General features: G+C 46.1%; 1 protein-coding gene across 4 annotated transcripts in view; it reads left to right on the top strand.

Annotated features, from left to right (window-relative positions):
* LOC146859510 (CD5 antigen-like) overlaps positions 1 to 18,719 on the top strand; it is a 956,076-nt gene that overhangs the window by 179,379 nt on the left and 757,978 nt on the right. Inside the window, exon 1 of one of the 4 annotated variants that reach the window (XM_085650225.1) lies at positions 5,648 to 5,725. The exons of the other annotated variants lie outside the window; for them this stretch is intronic. The gene's annotated coding sequence lies outside the window, so the exon portion shown is untranslated. Of the gene's footprint in view, positions 1 to 5,647; positions 5,726 to 18,719 lie in introns of those variants that run through there. 4 annotated transcript variants of the gene reach the window in all.

Below are 18,719 nucleotides of genomic sequence, written 5' to 3'. Positions count from 1 at the left end.
AATGTTCGAAATAGTCGCTGAGTAATGTTCATTGAGGTCACTGAGCGTAGTTATATGCGAGGGGGGGGGGTCAGATTTGCAGCGAGCCTCCAGTTTCATGTGGTCAAGGTTCTTGGTGTCTCTGATCCAGCGTTTGGGAATCACTGGTTGCGGTGCCTTTGTCTTGTGGGTCCCCGGGTAAAAGGAAGGCAATGACGTGGTGGTAGGGCCAGTCACATAGGTCTATGGAGATAAGCTTGACTGAAGATTCCTTAGAGATGATCCAGTCAAGGGTGGCCCCTTTTGAGTGAGTTGGCAGAGAGCAAGCTTGAGTCAGGGCTTGATCGGTTAGGAGGTCTTTGATGGCGTTGACGTAGGGATCCTTAGGGTTGTTCCAGTGCAGGTTGAAATCACCAAGGAAAATCTCTTTAGCATTGGAGGAAATCTTAGTTGTGATGATTTCCAAGAGGTGATCGGAGAAAGAGTCATTCAAACCTGCGGGGTGGTAAAGGATGTGCAAGTTGCACAGATGTAATGAATTATTGCAAATGGAGAGGGTGAGGTATTCGCAGGAGTCAGTGGTGTCCGCCGTGAGTTTCATGACAAGGAGGCAAGATCGGTAGATGCAGGCGATGCCTCCTCCTTTCCTGCTGGATTGTCTGTCCAGCCTAGCAATATTGTAGTTAGGAGGGACTAATAGGTCCAGGCAAGGGGAAGAGTATTTATTGAGCCATGATTCGGTTAGTATTGATAGGTCGACATTTTTGTTCAAGATGAGGTCAGCAATATCAGCGGCATGCTTAACTGCCGATCGCCAATTGATTAAGAGACCAGATGGGGAGGTCTGGGAGAGTGTCAGGGGTCTGGGTGGACAGGAGTACAGGTGCAAGGTTGTTTTTAACCACACTTCTGTTACGGTGTGTAGCTGGCTTGTTGGGGTTGATGGTGACCGTGCTGATTGCATGTTCGGGACTCGCATCTAGTGGACAAGGGATGACTTGGGCAGAGTTGTGGTCTTGGAGGATGGCTAGGATTTAGTTTCCCGGGGGGTCTAGTGGAATTGAGGTGGCAGTGGTAGAGTTGTAGAAGAGGTCAAGAGCTCGGGATTCCACTTCTGAAAGGTGGCAAGGTTGCTTGCGTGGGCGAAGATGTCTCTAGGATAGCGGTAGTGGCTGCTTGGTAGGCTCTGTGACCTGTGGGGGGATGGATATCAGCAGTGGCTTGAGATTAGCAAGGGAGAGTTTGTCAAGGTGAAGGAGGTTCATAAGGTCCAGAATGGAGTTATGGATGCTCTGGGTTAGTTTGGCCACTCTGGAGTGCAGAGTTTCGAGATCCATATAAGCGGGAGGTGATGGGGGCAGGGGGGCAGAGGCTCAGGAGCCGTACAAGTGGCCTGTATCGATGGAAGGGGAAAAAGGTTGGCTTGAGCCGAATCAAGGGTCTTTGGAGGCTTGCCAAGCTCTCGGTTTGGTTGGATGGCTGACGGAGAGGTGATCAGAGGTCTAGCGGCGACTCTGTTGGAGGTGCCGGGGGACGTGATATAAAGGTTAGGGTGATCAGTTTTGGGAACACTTGGGGGGCTAGCTCCATCCAAATCAGGGGTCTTTGGGAAAGTACCAGCCTCCCAGTCGGTAGGGGGGGGCTCGGTGGGAGGAGATCAAAGGTGTAAGGGAGATTATGTAGTCAGGGTCAGGAGACATGCTGGGGAGGATAGGATGAACTGCGATGGAAGCCCTTGGGGGGGTACGTGGGTGGCTAGGCACATTAGGCTGGCAGGATGTTGGGTCATTGGTGTGGGTGTAAGTTACCCTATCGGTGTCGTGCACATGGTTTCTGAGGAGGGTGAAAAGGTCTGTGAATTTATTGAGTTTATTGGTTGAGGCGTGGATCAGGACGATGCCGTTTTTGTAGAGGGTGATGGTGAGGTCCGCTCGCAGGGTTGAAGAGGGCGCAATTGTCAGCTTGGTGCCGTATGGAATGTTCCTGGTTGAAAAACGTTAAGAAGGTGTGCAAAGGTTTTGCGCCAGGTGGTGGTACTTCTGGAATAGAATATAAGGTCATTAATGACTATGCCGGTGTCAGCGCTGAAGAGCAGGTTAGATATCAGCGTCTCAGAGTGGCTTTTTAGGGTGGCATGCTGGAATGATTTAGCAGCAGTTTTGGAGAGGTTGGGGGGTAGACTAGAGTGTAAAAGCTTTCCCCAGTCCCTGTCAGGCCAGGACATGACATGTTGGTAGGGTATGTGATTAAAAGGGGCAAATAGGCAGTGGAGGGGATGGGTCTCCCGGAACCCAGGAGGGATGGATCTAAAGTGACTGAAGCAGGACTCTTAGGAGTGTTACTCATCAATCACCACAGCGGGGTGGCATCATGGGCACGCTTCAGCATTTCAAATGAGCAAGAAGTATAGAGGTCTTCAAGGAACCTATTATTAAAGAAGGTCTTAAAGTGAGCAGCAAGAGTCAGGAATGCCACTATCCCCATAACAGCGGAGAGAAGTATAGTTGTAAACAATATGATATTGAAGCCCTGCAAATTAAAAGACAGATAACTCCCTTCATCACCCAGGCTAGCTTGAATCCAGTGGCAAAGTGAGCAAGGGACCCACGTCTAGGCATACCCTGCCAACTTTGGCAGAGCAAAGCAAACAAAAGGAGATGATGGACGGACCGCTGAAACTTTTCAGACACCCACCCCCAGTCACAGATCTGGGTAGAATCCATCATTATTCTTTAACTCACTTCCCCACCTCAGTTCAGACCCAGCTATATGCAAATCAGTCTTGACTCTGTGCCTCATAGGAACATTCCAGCCTGAGCTGCCAAGCCAGGTCTTCCATGAACCGGAAACAAGCATCCTGGAGAGGTTTCTGGGTAACACCCTTCATCAACCAGGCTAACTAAAATCCAGTGGCAAAGTGAGCAATGGACCCAGGTCTCGGCATACCCTGCCAACTTAGGGTGAACAAAGCAAACACAAGGAGATGATGGATGGAGCGCTGAAACTTTTCAGACACTCACCCCCAGTCACAGATCTGGGTTGAATCCATCATCATTCTTTAACTCATTTCACCACCTTAGTACAGACCGAGCTATATGCAAATCTGTCTTGATCCTGTGCCTCTTAGGAACAGTCCAGCCTGAACTGCCGAGCCAGGTCTTACCTGAAACGTAAACAAGCATTCTGGACAGGTTTCTGGGTAACACCCTTCATCAGCCAGGCTAACTTGAATCCAGCGGCAAAATGAGCAAGGGACCCATGTTTGGGCAAACCCTGTCAACTTAAGGCGAACAAAGCAAACACAAAGAGATGGTGGACGGAGCTCTGAAACGTTTCAGACACTCACCACCAGTCATAGATCTGGACTGAATCAATCATCATTCTTTAGCTCACTTCACCACCTCTGTTCAGACCCAGCTATATGCAAATCAGTCTAGACCCTGTGGCTCATGGGAACAGTCCAGCCCGAACTGCCAAGCCAGGTCTTCCCTGAACTGGAAACAAGCATTCTGGGACTGATTTCTGGATAACACCCTTCATCAGCCAGGCTAGCTTGAATCCAGTGGAAAAGTGAGCAAGGGACCCACATCTGTTCATACCCTGCCAATTTAGGGCGAACAAAGCAAAAACAAGGAGATGATGGACAGAGCACTGAAACTTTTCACACACTCACCCCCGTCACAGATCTGGGGAGAATCCATCATCATTCTTTAACTCACTTCACCACCTCAGTTCAGACCCAGCTATATGCAAATCAGTCTTGACTCTGTGCCTCATAGGAACAGTCCAGCCTGAGCTGCCAAGCCAGGTCTTCCCTGAACCGGAAACAAGCATCCTGGAGAGGTTTCTGGGTAACACCCTTCATCAACCAGGCTAACTTAAATCCAGTGGCAAAGTGAGCAAGGGACCCAGGTCTCGGCATACCCTGCCAACTTAGGGTGAACAAAGCAAACACAAGGAGATGATGGACGGAGCTCTGAAACTTTTCAGACACTCACCCCCAAGTCACAGATCTGGGTTGAATCCATCATCATTCTTTAACTCATTTCACCACCTTAGTTCAGACCGAGCTATATGCGAATCAGTCTTGACCCTGTGCCTCATAGGAACAGTCCAGCCTGAACTGCCGAACCAGGTCTTCCCTGAAACGTAAACAAGCATTCTGGACAGGTTTCTGGGTAACACCCTTCATCAGCCAGGCTAACTTGAATCCAGTGGCAAAATGAGCAAGGGACCCATTTTTGGGCATACCATGCCAACTTAAGGCGAACAAAGAAAACACAAGGAGATGATGGACGGAGCACTGAAACGTTTCAGACACTCACCACCAGTCATAGATCTGGGTTGAATCAATCATCATTCTTTAGCTCACTTCACCACCTCTGTTCAGACACAGCTATATGCAAATCAGTCTAGACCCTGTGCCTCATGGGAACAGTCCAGCCCGAACTGCCAAGCCAGGTCTTCCCTGAACCGGAAACAAGCATTCTGGGACCGGTTTCTGGATAACATCCTTCATCAACCAGGCTAGCTTGAATCCAGTGGAAAAGTGAGCAAGGGACCCACATCTGTTCATACCCTGCCAACTTAGGGCGAACAAAGCAAACACAAGGAGATGATGGACGGAGCACTGAAACTTTTCACACACTCTCCCCCAGTCACACATCTGGATTGCCTCTGTAGGAACGGACGCAGTGGTTCCCATATGTCTCTGCTTTTTGATAATTTTGGCAGTTTCTCCTCATATAATTCCAAGTTTTCTTTACAGTAGACCATGTCTCTGATCCAATGCACAACTTATGGTGTCTGTGTACTTTCCCATAATATAGCAACTCTACGCTTAGCCAAGAGCAGGGCGATGCATACAAATTTTCCCAAGACCCCTTTTACATGAGGAACATAATCCAAAAGACACACCAGTGGTGTACATTGGATTTCCCACCCAGACATTTCCTGTATATTTTGCACCACTCGCTCCCAATAGCATGCCACCCTCCCGCAATCCCAAGCGAGATGCATAAAATCAGCTTCCATCTGACCGCAGCGTTTACATCTACTGTTGTCTCTCAAACCGTATCTGTGTAAGCGAAGGGGCGTGTAGTATGTCTGATGTAAATATTTAAAGTGAATTATGCAGAGGTTCCCATTAGGAGCAAGTTTGTTAGTGAGGCTGCACACATGTTCCCATTCCGCCGATGTCATAGGTGGGGTTAATGTCAGTGTTCCAACGGACAAAGCTCCTATCTGGCCCACTAACTTTCTCAGCCCATATTGCCCTTTATAACTTTGTAATTAACTTATTTCGTGTTGGAGTAGTCAATAGTAACTGTAGGGATTGGAGAGCCGGTGGCTCGGCCGGATATGTGTAGTAGTGCGATTTGATAGCGTGCCTTACCCAATGTATAGTGAACTGGAAAAGCAGTGTGGGATTAGTAATAGACTGTAAAATCCTCATGGGCGAGGAAGGTGCCACCCGGGTAAAGATCTTGCATGGTGCTCAGTCCCGCCTCCCGAAGCAGGTGCATTGGGCCAGTTTCCTGTGTTACCGAGAGCGCCACATGGTGTTCCAATGGCATCGCTGGAGCATATAGAGGCAATTTATCAGCGAGCTGCCCAATAGCTTGCCACGCCGCTATTGTGGTGTCTATTATGTTTATTTCCATTTTAGGGGTGTCCTGCCGCATGTGAGTGATGCTACTACGAAGAGGGACTGGAGAAGTATCACCATCTTCGACCACTACATGAGGTATGAAGTCATGTTTGTTGAACCAGTAATAAGCATATTGTGCCTGAGCACTCAGATAATATACGTAAGTGTCCGGTGTGCTGAATCCCACCTTGGCATCGTCTAAAGTAATGGTATCCCAGGCCACTCGGGCTTGCTTGCCACCCCAGATCAATCGAAGCAGTGATGTTTGCAGTGTAGCGAAAAACCCTTGCGTCAGCTTTATTGGGATGTTAGAAAAGAGATATAGAAAACGGGGCAATACCACCATTTTGATAATAGCGATGCGGTCTGCCAGGGAAACCGGTAATGCTATCCATGTATCTATTTGGTGATCTAGCGCCATACAGGCCCGCCCATAATTCTCCCTTACAACTACATCAGGGTCACGATGAATCCAGACTCCTAGGTACTTGATCGAGTCTGCTGACCATACTATCGTGTATTCCTCAGGCAGTGCGGGGTGACTGCCGTCAGAGGGACAATAATTGACTTATCCCAGGCGATATTGAGCCCTGAGATTAGTCCGAATCTAATGTACTCTCTTACCACCTGCGCCAAGCATCGAGCGGGTCCTCTCATAAATAGCACCATGTCGTCGGCAGAGAGTGAGATACCAACTGGACGGTGATTGAAATTTAAAGCAGTCTCTCTGTATCTTTGGTGTATCACGCATTCCAGGGGCTCAACTGCAATAGCGAAGAGCAATGGCGACAGGGGACAGCTCTGACGGGTACCTCGCTTAATAGAAAAGGACTCGGATGTTAGGCCCCCCACTCGAACCCTTACTGTGGGCCTTTGTCAGGGCGTTATGTTTCTGTGCCTTATTCTTAAGGTCCCTGCCATGTAACAGTGCATGTACTACATGCAACCCAAACTGTGAGGCCTAGTGCACTCACCTGTCCGTATTTTTACTCCAACTTCAGTAGATTTTCTAATGGAAAGAGGGAAAGACAATTTGATATATTTCCTATATATACAATAACGATACTGTCTGTAGCCCATCTCGTGCTCATATTCGCTAAACTACTGTTGGAGTGTCGGTGCACCACCTGACTATGTGCTCACTAATTAGGACTTAGTGGACTACACTAATCACTACTACACTAATCAATTCGTTGTCCAGTGTGTACGATTAGCACTAACCAGAAACTATTTTGAATTCGAAGGGGAATTCTTCCTACAAACCCATGGAACCTCTATGGGCATGACCTGCGCACCGAGCGTAGCGTGCCTCTACGTCCATGACTTTGAAACGTGCTTCATCTATAACGAGACAAACCCTTACCAATCCAACTCGGGGGTATGGAAACGCTTTGTAGACGACATTTTTATTATCTGGAAAGGAGATGCTGATACAGCACAAGAGTTCCTGACTTGGTTGAATACCAGGGATGAATACCTGAAGTTCACAATGACTTTAGAGAGAGATTCGATCACCTTCTTGGATTTAAAAATTTGGCCAGCTGAAGGGACACTAAAAACAGAAGTGTTCTATAAACCTACTGATGCCAACAATTTACTCAGGTACGATAGCTTCCACCCTAAAGTCTTAAGAGACAACTTGCCTGTCGGCCAATTCATAAGATTGAGAAGGAATTGTACTGACAAGGCAAAGTACGAAATTCATGCTGAGAAGCTAACACAGAAACTGAAGACCAAATCTTACCCGACAAAATTGATCAAACAAGCATACAAAAGGGCTAAGAATAGCAACCGAGAAGGACTATTGGAAACCACAAAGAAACCTGATAATAAAAGAATGGTCTGTATCACTACCTACGGAAGAGATTCCAATAAAGTTAAAAGCATTGTTTTACGACATTGGAGAACATTAAATTCAGGCGGTTTGAGACTGGAAAAAACGTTGTTCGCATTTTAGAGAGGAAATTCAATCAAGGACTCTGTCGTCCACACCCGTCCTAAAAAGGAACTTGGTAAAACAGGCCAACAAAACACACTATGGAATCTACCACAGGTAGTCGGACACTTCCCATGCGGATCGTGCAGTGTATGCAGATTAACCACACCTAGCAAAGTGATCGAAGTGGGATTGAGAACCCCTTGGGTACAACGATCCTTTAGCAACTGCAATAGCCACAATGTAGTCTATCTAATAACATGTACCTGCAAGAAGATATACATTGGCATGACCACACGAAAAGTGAAGACCAGAATCAATGAACACCGCAGCACATTCAGGTGTGGAAAAACAATTACCAAAATGATGCAGCATTTTCAAACGCAGAAACACAATGAGAACGACTTCACTTGGACGGTGATTGAAAAACTACCAGATAGTTGTAATGAAAGACAACTATTAAAACTAGAGCAGAGATGGATTTATCGGTTGTCAAGTACCACGGTAGGTCTCAATGAAGAAATCCCGTGGTATTCCATGACCTAACATGAATACAACAAGATTTACCCCCATACTCCAGTCAGTGCAACTATAAAATCCTGAAAACACGGGGTCTATCCAATATACACTAAAATTGAGCTCAAGCCAACTCTAAATTGCCATCTGAATACCAGTCTTTCACAACTATAGGAATGGAGGGCGGGGTAGACGATAGCAGGTTGACCAAATCAGGATGCTTAAAAACTAAGCGCCGTGTACGAACGCACCCGCTACTAATAATAGAACGCATACAGTTCACGAGTATGGATTCTTATACACAGTAGCTTTGACAACAGATTTAATGGTTTTAAATGGTAGCCAATAATTGACTATATGTGGAGTGGTTTAAAATATACACAGTCAGGAGAGATTGAAGTAACATTGGTTTTTTGTATACTCGGATTGTGCTAACAGGACTTCGTGTATACGACTCAGTAGTAAGTCAGTCAAGAAAGTCTTTATTTCGAATATTTCATCTTAAAAGACATAAATAAAAAATACATAAAAGAAAATATACAATAATTTGCATCATTTGCATAAAAACCTTTTTATAAATACATAACTCTTAAAACGAGAATAAAAAGAATTAAATGGATAAAGACGCGACTTGAATCGATTAAAACAAGCACCAAAAGGTTAAAATAGCTATAAATCTGTAGTAGGAAGCAGAATATTATTAGAATTATACCTGCTCCGTAGGAGCCAAGCCCATCTAATATATTTAGCAAGGCCAATAACCACAAGGGGAGATGTGTCTGTCTTAAGAATCCTTTTGGCGGCCTGGGCAGATCTAACGTCTAGTCCACGACACACAGGCCGTAACCAGACTCTTCTGGGTTGGTCATATAGCGGGCAGACAAATAAAAAGTGATCATCAGTTTCGATTAAATCCTTACAGGTTGGACATTTGACATTGCCATTAATGGACCATCCAGAAGTAAAAGAGCATAAAGGGAGGGACCCAATTCTGAATTGATGATACAATTTCCGGTCCAGCTTCTTAGTTATTACATCCCAGTATGCCTCAAGAGTAGGTTGATCCTTAATAGACAGATAACATGTTGTTAAAGAGTTTGCAGTCAATGAAGAATGACGTTTGTGCTGTGACCAAAGCCAGTAAGATTCCCTGTAGACTTTTTTAGTGGGGAAAACGGCCGTCACAGGGTTAGACCACAGATAGCCCATACCCATATCTATCAGAATAGATTTAACTTCTGATAACCAGCTAATTCTCTGGGAGCCCCCCATGTCTTTGACCTCCAGCAGTGCCCTTGCATAATGAGATAACTCCGGGGTGGTCCATAGGCGACGCCAAAACGCCAGAGGCCTATACCGGGTAATATCTTCAATAGGCTGACACCCTAAATCGTAGAGCAGGGGAATTCTTGGGGCTGATGTGGGTAGCCCAACTATAGACCTCAAAAAATTGTTTTGAGCCACCCTCAGAGGGTCCAGTTTACTGAACCCCCATAACTCAGCACCATACATAACTGCTGTGATGATTTTGGACCCATAAATTTTGATCAATGGAGCTACTGGTTTGGTGCAGGATAGACTATGTTCTTTATACAACGCACCGCCTAATTGTGAGTGCTTAAGACTAAGGAGGTCGATCTGGGGCCTCCAGCTTAACTTGTCACTAAATATGACCCCCAAATAGGTGAAAGTAGTGGTCTGTTCAAGTGTTGCGCCACCCATTTCAACCCTAGCTTTAACTGGGCGGGAGCCACGAAGGACCATAAACTTTGTCTTCCCCACGTTAACCTCAAGCTCATGGTCGCGGCAGAATAACTCAAACCGAGTCAGTGCTGCTTGAAGCCCCTGACGGGTTTTGGAAATAAGGAGGGTATCGTCCGCGAACATGAGTAAGGGAACTTTCATACCTGCTAACGTGGGTGCATCTGTTGGAAAGTCTAAAAAATACCTTGTAACACCATTGATAAACAATGAAAACAAAGTGGGGGCCAGTACACACCCTTGTCTGACCCCTTTGGTCACATTAAATTTCTCTGTTACCTCGCCTGGTTTGCCCCAACGGACCTGTGCATATGTATGAGAGTGTAAAACAACTAGGAACCGCAATAGTTCAACAGGCATGCCCATCTCTCGGAGGACGTCCCACAGTTTAGCTCTGGGCACCGTGTCAAATGCGGACCTGAGATCCACAAAGGCTGCAAAAAGCAGCCCTCTCCCCAAATGAACTACCTTCCAATAGAGAAGCATGAACCTAAAAGCTTGATCTATGGTTCCGACATGTGACCGAAACCCTGCCTGGAGAGGCGTTAGAACGTCGTGTTCGTTGATCCAACTTGTAATACGACCTAGCAATAGTCGGGCAGTGATTTTTTGAACAGCGTCAATAAGACTAATCGGTCGGTAGTTGGCAGGGGCAGAGCGATCACCCTTCTTATAAATAGGCAATATCTCTGCCCCAAACCAAGACACCGGAACCGACGCACCACCATCCAGGGCGTTAGCTAGAGTTTGAAGGTAGGGAACCCATAGATCTTGTTCCTGCTTAAATAGATCGGCTGGAATACCGTCGGAGCCAGGGGCTTTTCCCGACGGCAATGATTTCAATACAGACGCTACCTCACTAGAGGTAAACTCTAGTGGAGCAGCACCACTAATAACCCATGGGGATTCTAATGGCGACACCCTAGAAAAAAATTGTTTTTCAAAATGGCTGACCCACTGGTCGGGAGCTACATGATTAGCCGGTATCATCGCTTGTGGATTCCTGCCCCATTTTAAAAGATGCCAGAAGTGTGTCATATTTCTACCCTCACAGGCCTCGAATAACTCTTGCCAACGTAATTCGTCCCATTTAGATTTAGCCAGGCTTTGGGCTGATTTATATGCTACTCTACAACTCCTGATCATTTGCGGGTGTCTAGATTTAATTGCTGAGATCAGTGCTTTGCGTGAAGCTCTACAGCCATCATCAAACCAAGAGTTTTCTGGCTGGGAAACCGGTTTAATAGTAGCGGGGACAGTTTTAATAAAAAAAATGTTAAGCCCTGTAAACAATTCATTATGAATGTCCGGCATGGAGATTATAATCCCCTCCCTTGATTCACAGTTAGTTAACTTAAGCGTAGCTGAAGTAATCAAATTCCTGATAGCGACCCGAGTAGAAGGGTCTGAAGCAATTTTAGGCCAACGGACCCTTCTCATGTCGAGGGACAAGGTTGCTTGCACATGCGAGGCGCTTCCAACATCATTATAATGCTTAGCAAAACTACTGTCCGATAGGGTCATCATCAACGGGTTGTGGTCACTTTCTAATCTATCAGACACAACCATATCGACTACGTCGACCCACAACTCACAGTTCACTAGAATATAATCAATTCTGCTCCCGCATCTACCATTATTATACGTTAACTTCCCCTGCCTGTCTGATGTTGTTCTGCCATTAGCGGCCCTCAGCCCCAACTCCAGGCAGATCCCCTTCAAAAAGAGGGCTGCTTGGGTCCATTTACTAATAGGTGGTAAACATAATTGCGGAATACCCCACACGGAGTCCTCGACCTTGGATAACTTTCCATCATCTAACCCCAATGGTTCAAAACAGGTGTTAAAATCACCAGCCACAACCCAATGGCCATCTCTTGAAGTATTACAGAGGAACTGTTCTAATGCATGAAGTGTAGGGGAGCATTTACCTCCGGGAATTCCTCTAGAATAAATGTTAATAACGAGAATGTTTAAACCCTTAGTGGAGGTAATACGAATGGCCAAGATGTCTGGGCTATCTATCGGCACTTCCACAGCGACTATGCCTTCGTATTGGCGAACCCAAGTTGTCAGACCGCCCGTTGGTCTCCCTCTGGGGCCCCTGGTGGCTGGTTTAAAATAGTTCATATACCCAGCTCGAAAAATAGGTTCAACCGACCACGACTCCTGGAAGCACCAAATATCCACCTGATCAATAAAAGCTACCCAGTCAGGAGAAATTACTTTTGATTGGAGGCCAGCTATATTCCAAGAGGAGAGTGATAGATGGCAGCTGGTGTCTGGCGGTTTCAGCTTTCGAGTCTCCAAATTAGGGTTGATTGTGGGGCTAGCACTAAAAGAGCTTAAATCATCATGAGTGATAGGTAAAATGGATTCCACAACAGGTACAATGGTCTGTATTAGAGCTTGTGGCTCCCAACTAGCAAATAGTGGGCTCATAGACTGGGAGTTCCTTGGCTGTACAAAACTGTCCCCATGTCAATCGTTGTCCTCCAGGGAAGAGAGAACAGCGAACCGATTACTTAACCCCACTGGGTGGGAACCAAGATGAAAATTACGAAGGGGGGCACCTGATTGCGTATGGGTCGCAGGCATTGCAGGTCTGTAGAAGTAACCCAAGGGTAGGATCAATATCTCTTCTAGCGGGGGTACATGATACGAGGCCATCTCCAAAATACGTTCGACCAAGTAGCGGGACCCAAAGCTAAGCACCACACAATCGCCTTTCATAGCCTTTTGAGTGTGACCAACCCAGGGCACCCGCCTAACCATTTTAAATTCTTCGAATAAGGAATGGGGTACCCCACATTTCCTACTGAGGAAGTGCAGCGCTTTATTTTTGAGATTGAACCAGTGTTCACTAGTCCCTTCCAATAGTTGGGGGACATTGGCTAAAATAACTGTGTAGGGGGTGGCCTCGGGGGGGAGATGTAAACTTCTGAAAGCTTCGGGTTCAGCTGCAAACGGGGGCATGGACCTTGGTTGGTTCACTGAGGGCTGCTGATCTATCAGCGATTTTCTAGCAGCTACAGGGGCCGCAATAGGCCTGGAAAGCTGAGCCCCTGTTGTTAGGGGAATAGGAATAGTATTAATCTTTGATCCCAAGGCAGATTGACAGGTAATAGTCCTTACACTAGGGCTGCTGACCTCATCCTCAGTGTTGGTTACTGTAGTTATTGGCAAGTGCGGCAGACCATTAGACAGAGTAGATTCAATATGGCTAAGTCTAGTCAACACAACTTCTAGCTTTTCCAGGACTGGTTGTATTAGTGTAACTAGTTGGTCCCTGAGTGCAGAACTTATAATATCAATGCTCTGATGTTCAATGGGTTGCTTGTTATTGGTACCTGTAAGGGCAGATAGAGGATCAGGAGAGTGTGTACTTGACAAATCCATAGCAACTCGATGGTTAGGAGGTTCGTTTTGGGCCCTACCTTTTCTTTTTTTACATGGGGGTTCACTAGTTATAGGGGCTACTACTCTTTTATTTGCTCGTGTACCAACCATTACCGGGTGAGGGGAGGGACTAGAAGAACGCGGTAAGTCGGTAGCACCAAGACAAGAGGGTACATTTGCCGTAGTGAATTTGGCTGCTGTGGGCAGGACACCTGACAGAGAAATAGTGGGATCCAATTACAGCCAACGTTCAACAGCTAGTATCTTATCAGTGATTTCAAGTTCAACCCTTGTTAAATAGTCATCAAGGGTGCCAGCTGGCCTACCTTCAGCCTTCCTTTTGCTCATGATGGAAACGAGGCAGCACAACAGCAGCCCAGTAAAAATAAAGTTATCACCAACAGGTATCACACTTATACGTCCAAATGCTGTAGTGAGACCCTGCGATGGGCAGGACGGTCGTGTAAATCAAAACCAAAAGGGTAGGCCCGGCCCGGCCTCTCACGGCCACTGACGGGCAAGGACGGGCCCGCCCTTGGCCCGGGCTGTGCCCGGGCGCTGCCCGCGCGCGTCCCGCGCTGCGGTGTCACCAGGCGGCCTAAGTAGTGTTCCGGCGCAGCCTGGTGACGTCACCGCAAGCGCCGATGTCAGGGGGTACTGGGGGTTGTGGTTCGTAAACGGCCGTTCACCTCACGGCAGTGGCAACGACCAGAAGTGGCGAGGAGCGCCCAGCAGCAGGAACCTTCCCCTTCCCCTCAATGGACACCCTCGTGGCAGGTAAAAGTCACAAGGAGCTATTCAAAGCAGCAAAGCGTCCCGCGCTGCGGTGTCACCAGGTGGCCTAAGTAGTGTTCCGGCGCAGCCTGGTGACGTCACCGCAAGCGCCGATGTCAGGGGGGTGCTGGGGGTTGTGGTTCGTAAAGGGCCGTTCACCTCACGGCAGTGGCAATGACCAGAAGTGGCGAGGAGCGCCCAGCAGCAGGAACCTCCCCCTTCCCCTCAATGGACACCCTCGTGGCAGGTAAAAGTCACCAGGAGCTATTCAAAGCAGCAAAGCGTCCACGTATACGACTCTTTAGCACAGACGGATAGATCGCAAAAAAAAGCGAACCAACCGCCCCTTTTTTACAGTTGGAGACTACTTGCCATTTGCTAAACTTACACGAGTATTAGGGTATAAGATTGACAAATTCCGGCAAAAGAGTTAAATTAAATAAAAAAAAGTCAACGGATACGAGGGGACAAGAACACCCATAACAGGATTGAACTGAACTACATTACCTAGAAATCTTATGCCTCAACCTCACATACATCATTTAACATCCCAGCATCCCTTTCTCTAATCATAGAGAACACGCGTAATGGGATAGAACAACCCATTAACGAGAAGGAACTGCCCTACTTAAGAGAGACGGCTATTCCGCAAACATCTCCGACGGCAGACGATGTGTTCGATGAGGTGTAACGGCGGTGCGGTATCCTTGATGAAGTAAGTTTAATGAGGGCTGCGCTGACCACGCAAAATGAGAGCATACGAGATTAGACACTCTGCATACAGCGTAGACATAGACAAATGCCCTGATTACGATAGATCAGACAATGCGTTTCTGTTGCTTCTCGTCTGACCCACAGTAGAGTAACAAACATGAGGAGTTCTCGAGCTCACAAAGGTTTCCCCTGTACAAATGTGATTTTGCGGCAGTGGGGTCTTGAGAAAAGAATACACCTAGGAGGGATTTGATTCAGAGTATTAAGGGACAGAATTAACCGCCATTTATGTGATGTAGCAGACTAACATACAAGGTTAAGAGTGTGAAGCATAAGTCAGGGGCTAAGTGCTCTGGGATATAGACAGAGCACAAATCAATTATCACCATGTATATTTGAACAGAAGGTGCTACACGTATATAAAGTACGGCTAAAAGAGTTCCCAGTGACAGTTTTTAATGACGAACGAACAATACTTTTTTTGTCTTTAGTGTTTGACTACAGGACAGCACCCTAACACATGAGATCTGCATGATGCTAGTAGGCATCAATCAGTAGGTGAGCTTCTGCAGGATTTCTTTGAATATTTTTTACAAAATTTCTTTAAAAATAAATCCTCCCACACCAAAAATCCTTTCCTACAACAATAAATAACACGCTAAGGAAATGGCCTGGGATAATATAGACTGGCGAGATGAATGGCTTACACAAATATATAGGCACGGCCTTTTTCACTGATAGACATCGTCGCTTTGAGTGCGAGCACGTCATGTGGTGACTTTTTTTTTGCAGTGCAATGGCATTTTTAAGATGGTTTGATTAGTGTAGTCCACTAAGCCCTAATTAGTGAGCACATAGTCAGGTGGTGCACCAACACTCCAACAGTAGTTTAGCGAATATGAGCACGAGATGGGCTACAGACAGTATCGTCATTGTATATATAGGAAATATATCAAATTGTCTTTCCCTCTTCCCATTAGAAAATCTACTGAAGTTGGAGTAAAAATACGGACAGGTGAGTGCACTAGGCCTCACGGTTTGGGTTGCATGTAGTACATGCACTGTTACACGGCAGGGACCTTAAGAATAAGGCACAGAAACATAACGCCCTGACGAAGGCCCACAGACCCGACCGGGCTACTTATATGGGCCGAAACATGTTGGCAGTCAATTGAGTGTACATTTGAACATAATTAAGTTCAAAATAACCCCAAAATATAGTTTTTATTGATACCATGAGTACCCTAGAATAAAGGATTCAGGAGGGGAATACTCATAGGTATTTTTAACTCCATCTGGTTCCCTGCTTAACCAGTCATTCATTTATCTAAGCACTCCCATAACATCTTTGGTTGAGTCCGCCCAGAGAGTACCATCTTCTCTGGGTGTGGAGTATTTGCCTATGATGAAGCATGTCACTATTATGTGAGTGAGGCTTTTACTTCAATATCTTTGATATTCCACCTGACAAGTAGGTAGCTGAATAAATCCTAATACATCTTTAGAGCGGGTTGTTCTACCAGTCTAACAGTAGTTGCTGATTGTAAAAAAAAATAGCTACAAACCATGCTGTTGCAGTATTATTTTATCTTACTGCTAGCGCTGTACGTATTATACTTCACATTCTGTCTTACGATTGTGGCAGTTCATATCTCTTGCACATGAAAGAAGACTATTCAATAAACCCTTTTTAATGAAATGCTCGTATATCTATTTCTGTGTAACTCTGTAGAAATGAAGCATGCTGAAGAACCAGAACCTTATGGGCCTAGCAGCGCAGGGTACGCCTTAATCTCCGGGGTTCACCTGCTTTAACGAACAGAGACACGTGACACTCTGTCAGGCGTAAAAGATCGGATTTATTAGCTGCGGCTAGCACAGTTATCCCAGAAGTACACAAGGTAGGTTCTCAGGAGACTGCCACTTCACTCCGTGGCGCACAATCTTTTGTAGTACATAGGTAACATATACATTAACAAAGAACACACCTAAAACATACATAGAGAACCAATAAGGAGAGTTCGAAAATAGGACATGTCCAATAGAAAAGGTTGAAAAACAAAGATATTGAGTAACTCGAAGAAACCTCTCCTCCAACTGTGTTTGCCAACCCACCCTACAGGTTAAAGTATTAACCGGGTCTGTAACTGACTTGCAGGTGGCGAGATACATTTTTATGTTTTTGGAGGACAGTTGTGAAACGAGAGAATACAAGCAGAGGACAGCGAAGGCCAGACGATAAGATAAAGTCAGAAGAGAATAGTGTCAACCAACAGATAGTTGAGACAGGGATTAGAAAAACCAGACGGGGATTAGTGTACTCGGCCAGTCCCTGACACCAGCTTTGTAAATAGAGGCAGAAGGCTTATTTCAAAACGATGCTGCAGGAAAAGCCGAAAAGACTTTGTTCGCCGTGCTGCCTGAGTGAGGGCAACACAAAATGGGGGCGGAGCACAAAATGGCGGGTCGATACGATCGCGATCGAAAATCGAATTTCCTCAGACCCTCCTTTTGCCAGAACTCAGGCAAGATACATAGACTCACGTTAATCTGAGTCAATGTCGATGGCCATGAGATCATCGAGCTGTTGCTGTACCATCATTTTAATACTCTCTGTTCTTTGTGTCTTAGGTTTTGAGATGCACATAGTAGCACAAAGGTCGCAGATGGCGGGACCACAGTGCATACAAAGACAACAAGAGAAAACGATGGCTAAAAACATGCCAAGGAATGTTAGCACTTTCCAACCCCATTTGGACAGTAGTCCCCAAAACCATCCCAATAACGACCAATCTCCTTCAACCTGGTGAATCGACTCAGAGATTATATGTAATTTAGAAATGGCTTGGTATACTGTCGGAGCGTCATCAGGTATGAAAATACAGCAACTCGATCCAATCAATTTACACACTCCACCACGGTCCACAAGAACAAAGTCTAAGGCAACTCGGTTCTGCAAGGTCATAAGACGATCCGCCTGTAGTTCTGCTGTGATATTACTCAAAGCTCCTACAGTGATGTCTATAGTGGTTTCTACGACACAAACCAGTTGTCTTATATTTCTGCTGTTGGCCATAGGACCCCAAAAAGGAAGAAATCCTTTGAGGAAATCTCCTCCCTCTTGTCCTGCTGTGTCTTTGGAATCAATTTTCCCTCTGCCATATCTGTTTTTATGATGGTTTGCAGAAGCGGTGTATGTAGGGGGAAGAAGGAAGGCTATATAACAGGTACCAGAAAAACCAGTCGGCAGCCACGTGTAAGCCCTATCATGACAGATAAAATACGTGCCCTGAGATGGTACTAGTGGTGGCGAATTCTGGGAAGAGTAGACGTATGTGTGTGAACAGCTATTTCTTTGTTCGGTGTCGGCAGACTGGCAATTTATCTGTAGACAGAAATTGCCCTGATGAGGTATAGTTCAAATCGGTGGAGATTTTCCCTGTTTAACCTTATCACTAAGGCTAGTGATGTAATGGGTGACGTTCCAGTTGGTATACGGAAATTCTACTATTTTCCATGATTTTAGCCATATCAACAAACTATGGCTAAAATCTGGACCACCACTATATGAACTGACGGGTTGTTTGAATTTGCATTGATCGGCGTTGGAGAAGATAACAAAATAAGCCGAAGCGGAACCTTCATAGGAGAACGGAAGAACTAAATACGGCATCCCTTTTTCTATGGTAAGTAGGCCTGGGCCAAAATTCCGTTCCGTTTGCCGAAATTGCGATAATTGGGCATTTTCGCGTTCCGCGGAAAGCGTGAAAATGTCAAAATTTCCGCATTCCGCAGCTCAGCGATAATTTGTTTCTTGCTCGCGCTGTAAAAAAATACATTCTTGCGTGCACGTGATCACCTTACCTGAATCCCCGCGTTCGCTGACAAGTTTTCCCGACCCGGTCACGTTCTCCACGAGATGTTGGATTGTTGGTAGCCATTTTGCGCTGTCTCGCAGCAGTTCGCGGTCGTGTTGTTGCGCGGTCACGT

This window comes from Triturus cristatus, chromosome 3_2 (assembly GCF_964204655.1).
Source record: "Triturus cristatus chromosome 3_2, aTriCri1.1, whole genome shotgun sequence".
Lineage (NCBI taxonomy): Eukaryota > Metazoa > Chordata > Amphibia > Caudata > Salamandridae > Triturus > Triturus cristatus.
This window is presented reverse-complemented; position numbering and strand designations above follow the sequence as displayed.